A 5,489-nucleotide genomic window follows, 5' to 3' on the forward strand; every position below is an offset into this window, starting at 1 on the left:
GTCACCGTGGAGTTATTGAGTCTAACTGATTGGAGAGCTAGCTTCTGCAGCTAGTGGGTCCATGACGATGACTTCTGTTTTGTTTGAGCAGCCGTTTTACTGCCGTGTTGCAAACACCGTTTGGAAACAATTAAGGTATTTAAATAGACATTTACACAATATTTCTGTTTAAATAACTAATTTCACATTGTGTAAAAGTGCGGCTTATAGGTTAATATACGGAAAAAATATTTTTTTCCCCAAAATTTTGTGGTTGAGGCACTAAATATGGTACATTTTGGGCATGATTCAGATCACCATCTGGATTTAGGACTTTGGCGGAAAAGGAATAAGTGCCTCCTACATGACACCATGTTTGACCTTGGTGGAAGTCATGTAGTCATTCCCTACCGTATTTTCCGCACTATAAGGCGCACCTAAAAACCACCATTTTTCTCAAAAGCTGACTGTGCGCCTAATAACCCGGTGCGCTTTATTACGATTCATTTTCATAAAGTTTCGGTCTCGCAACTTCGGTAAACAGCCGCCATCTTTTTTCCCGGTAGAACAGGAAGCGCTTCTTCTTCTACGCAAGCAACCGCCAAGGAAAGCACCCGCCCCCATAGAACAGGAAGCGCTTCACCCGCCCCCATAGAACAGGAAGCGCTTCACCCGCCCCCGGAAGAAGAAGAAAAAACGCGCGGATATCACCGTACGTTTCATTTCCTGTTTACATCTGTAAAGACCACAAAATGGCTCCTACTAAACGATCCGGTTCATAAAAAGACGCAATCTCTCCATCCGCACACGGATTACTACCGTATTTCACAGCAACTGAACCGCACTGTGGAACGGGAGCACGTACGGTGAATATTCGCTCCACAGGGAATGAGAAGTCATCCTTCACTGTGGTTCTAGCTTGCCATGCTAACTTCCACTCATGGTGATATTCAAAAGGAAGACCTTGCCAAAAGAGACCTTTCCAGCCGGCGTCATCATAAAAGCTAACTCGAAGGGATGGATGGATGAAGAAAAGATGAGCGAGTGGTTAAGGGAAGTTTACGCGAAGAGGCCGGGTGGCTTTTTTCACACAGCTCCGAAGGCGAACACACCTTCACTAAGACGGGCAGACAGCCTCGGACGACATACGCCAACATTTGCCAGTGGATCGTAAATGCTTGGGCAGATATTTCGGTCACAACTGTGGTCCGAGCTTTCCGGAAGGCAGGATTCACAGAACAACAGCGACACTGACTCCCGATGACTTCTACGAGACGGAACCGGCCATTTTGGATCCCACGCTTGCGCAACTTTTCAATTCGGACACCGAAGACGAAGAATTCGAAGGATTTACGAATGAAGAATAACTTCAGAAGGTGAGCGCTATGTTTATTTTGTGTGTTGTGACATTAACGTTCGAGCAACATTATGTTACTATTGCTCTACACCATTTTGAATTTTACTATGTTTGTGATTGCACATTTGCGTACATTTTGGGACAGAGTTGTTAGAACGCTGGTTTTCAATATATTATTAAAGTTTGACTGAACTATCTGACTGTTTTTTTGACATTCACTTTAGCGCAGCGTTTTTTTGACATTCACTTTAGCGCAGCGTAGGCGCGGCTTTTAGTCCGGGGCGGCTTATTGGTGGACAAAATTATGAAATATGTAATTCATAGAAGGTGCGGCTAATAATCCGGTGCGCCTTATAGTGCGGAAAATACGGTACTTTAGGTAGATTGCATACTTAATTCCTACTGGAAAGTCCTTCTTGTGCTTTTGTTGTCCCCGTCCCTACAGCAGCAGCATGTGTGTTAGGATGTGTGTGTGCATGTGTGCACCACTCCCAACACAACCTTGTTGCCTCGTGTGTGTCTGTAAGTGTGTCACCCTGTGTGTGACACCTCAGGAGCAAGCACAGGGGAATGTCCCACAGGTGACAATAGTGATGAGGCTGTGTGTGTGTGTGTGTGTGTGTGTGTGTGTGTGTGTGTGTGTGTGTGTGTGTGTGAGACAGAGAGACTGTCCCACAGGTACCACTATGTGTGTGTGTCCCACAGGTGCAGCCAGTGCTGTAGCCTCCTGACAGCTTGCTGTGTCTTTGATGCTTGGTGAGTCAGTGCTTGTTTGCCTTGCCGTAGGCGCTAATTAACCAATGAAAGGACTTAATCACTAGAGCCCACTGTCAGTGCTGCACCTTGCTTTGCTCTTAAGGGGTCTTGAGAAAGAATGTTGACGGGAGGGTGAAGGAAGTAGCAGAGGGTTTTTTTGTATTTAGTTTTTGGAAAAGGAGAGTTCTGCATTCATAGAAATAAGACAATATATGATAATATAATAATAATAAAATATATGTGTGTGTATATATGTATGTATATGTATACACTATATTGCCACCTGCCTTGACTCACATATGAACTCGAAGTGCCATCCCATTCCTAACCCATAGGGTTCAATATGATGTCGGTCCACCTTTTGCAGCTATTGCAGCTTTAACTCTTCTGGGAAGGCTGTCCACAAGGTTGCGGAGTGTGTTTATAGGAATTTCAAACCATTCTTCCAAAAGCGCATCGGTGAGGTCACACACTGATGTTGGTCGAGAAGGCCTGGCTCTCAGTCTCTGTTATAATTCATCCCAAAGGTGTTCTATCGGGTTGAGGTCAGGACTCTGTGCAGGCCAGTCAAGTTCATCTACACTAGACTCTGTCATCCATGTCTTTATGGACCTTGCTTTGTGCACTGGTGCACAGTCAATCAATCAATCAATCAATCAATCAATCAATCACAGTTTACTTATATCGCCCTAAATCACAAGTGTCTCAAAGGGCTGCACAAGCCACTACGACATCCTCGGCTCAGATCCCACATCAGGGCAAGAAAAAACTCAACCCAATGGGATGACAATGAGAAACCTTGGAGGGGACCGTAGATGTGGGGACCCCCCTGGGCGACCGGTGCATTGGACGTCAAGTGGAAGAGTCATGTTGGAAGAGGAAGGGGCCCGCTACAAACTGTTCCCACAAGGTTGGGAGCGTGGAATTGTCCAAAATGTTTTGGTATCCTGGAGCATTCAAAGTTCCTTTCACTGGAACTAAGGGGCCAAGCAAAACTCCTGGAGCAGGCCCCTTTCTCTTCCAACATGACTGTGCACCAGTGCACAAAGCAAGGTACATAAAGACATGGATGACAGAGTCTGGTGTGGATGAACTTGACTGGCCTGCATAGAGTCCTGACCTGAACCCGATAGAACACCTTTGGGATAAATTAGAACGGAGACTGAGAGCCAGGCCTTCTCGACCAACATCAGTGCACTGTAAAAACTCTTTCAGTGGTATCGTCCATTCTACTTTATTTTTAAAAGTATATTTATTCCAATAAATCAATTTATTTTTATTTTTAGAGTTTTTGAGTTATCTCTAAGTAAAAAGTGTGAATATTTTCGTAACTTAATTTTTTATGTGATAAAATTAATTTTATTGGACTTCCAACATAAATTGATTTAGCAAAACTCAGTTCAAAGGTTTATATCAGACCTAAAACGTCAGGCCCCGCCCACCTGCATGCAGCTGTGGAAGAACAAGCCCAGACACGTTTCTTCACGGAGTCCAAGGAAAACACTTTACCGAACTCATGTAAGTAACAATTTATATTGTTGAAAGTCAGTATTTGCCAGGATTTAAATGTATACATTTTCAAAAGCATGGTTCAATGTTATATTTAGTTTACTACTTTTCCCGCCGACCGCCATTTTGAATGTGCTCTTACCTCCAACAGCTCATTAACTTCAACCAAACATTGTTTATAGCTGTGAAGTTTATAATTAGCGTTTTCTTTGCGTGGTAGTTTAATATTTTATTCTTCAGTTTATAAGCAGCCACATTAAAGCTGCTTAACTAGCTTGCATTCAAAGTTGCTAGCAGCTAGCTAGGTACACTTGACAGAGCTATCTGAAGCCCCCTCAGACCTGCTGTCCATGCACACTCCTAGGCAAAACGCTACTCTTGTAAGAATAACACTCATTGTGTAAGTCTCAATCTCAACATTCCCCCCCAATAAAATCTCACCAGTAGTCACCATTTAAAGGGTAAACTTTCAAATTTTTCTTCCGTGGGGGCATGCCCCCGGACCCCCCTACTGTTGCTAGGTTACCAACTTAGACCACCGTGGCTACAAAAAAATCTAGAGGAAATACTGCAAATGAGTATATTGGGGTGTAAAAAAAAACGATATAAAGGGCTTTCACCAGGCTTATATATCCAAGAGGTTAGACATGAACCATAACTTGTCTTTTTTGTTCTCTCTCTCCAATGACAGATGGGATGGCCCTGTAAGTTGTGCAGCACTGTTGTACCAACCAAGAGTGACATTTTAAAGCATTACAGACTGCACCATGGGACCTTTGGACACAGCCATTCCTTGCCTTGCATTCATGTAGGTTGCCCATGCTCTTATACATCCCTTTGCTCTCATCTGTCAAGATGCTAGACTTCTCCTCTCTGACACCACCGCCAGAGAGTCTAGCTCCACTCCCACCACGTTACTGGCCTTCTCTACCAACTTGTCCAGTCTGTTTGCGTCCCTCGCTCTCAGCCCGCTGCCCCAGCAGGCCACGGCGTACAAGAAGGCGCCTGCCACCACCGACTCGTAGAAGATCTTCTATTCTATTCTATTCTATTATCATTCTATTTTTCCTGACCAAGTTTCCATTGTGACTTGGACATGACATACTAGACTCACTTTTTGCCTGAAAATGTATACTAATACCCTTAATATCAGTAACGGTCAACATTTGGTGTCTTACAGATTAATGAAGCGTTCCGAAGGTGCACTGCTGTTCCACTGGAATCAACATTTATGTCCCAACTGGACAGGTACACGCCAAAACTCCTGGAGCTCTTCAGTGTAAAAGGAGGAGTGACTGCAGCGCATCAAGAACTTGTTGATGGAACTGATACAGGTGGGTTAAAAGTGGTTTAAAAGTTTAAACTGAATTTGTAATCATGCTCTAATAACGGTATCACAGATTTGGAGTAAAATTGCCAACAAAATTAATTTATTTATTATTATTCTCTTAACTCTAGGACCCAAGTGCCTCTGCAGTGAAGAAGAGAGATGTGACTGTGAGATGCCTCATAGAGTACATGGGAGAGAGTGGACAGAAGCTAATCTCTGACTACTGTAAGTATTGTTTAAAAGCAGGTTTGGATCAGTCTGATGTACAAGCTTAAATTGGGTTTACTTTTATGTGAACTGACTGAACCAGCAGTTGTCAGGTGGAGGTCGAGCATGCAGCTAGTTGGCAAGAGCCCCAGGATAGCCAATTAGCATAGCACCACAGAGTGATGCCTTTCTGTCTTGTGTTTCTGTTTGCCCTAAAAAACAATGCAAACAAAAATACTCCCCTTAAACAAGCATTAAAACATTTACTCTCTCTCTCTCTCTCTCTCTCTCTCTCTCTATATATATATATATATATATATAAAACATATTACTGTTTGTTTGTTTTAATTT

General features: G+C 43.3%; 1 long non-coding RNA gene across 1 annotated transcript; it reads left to right on the forward strand.

Annotated features, from left to right (window-relative positions):
• Positions 1 to 3,523: 3,523 nt before the first annotated feature.
• Positions 3,524 to 5,135, forward strand: LOC140679769 (uncharacterized). Its single transcript, XR_012051114.1, has 4 exons — positions 3,524 to 3,610; positions 4,293 to 4,409; positions 4,782 to 4,935; positions 5,060 to 5,135. It is a non-coding gene; the product is annotated as an uncharacterized lncRNA (long non-coding RNA).
• The last annotated feature ends 354 nt before the right edge of the window (positions 5,136 to 5,489 follow it).

Source organism: Nerophis lumbriciformis, linkage group LG23 (assembly GCF_033978685.3).
Source record: "Nerophis lumbriciformis linkage group LG23, RoL_Nlum_v2.1, whole genome shotgun sequence".
Taxonomy (NCBI): Eukaryota; Metazoa; Chordata; class Actinopteri; order Syngnathiformes; family Syngnathidae; genus Nerophis; species Nerophis lumbriciformis.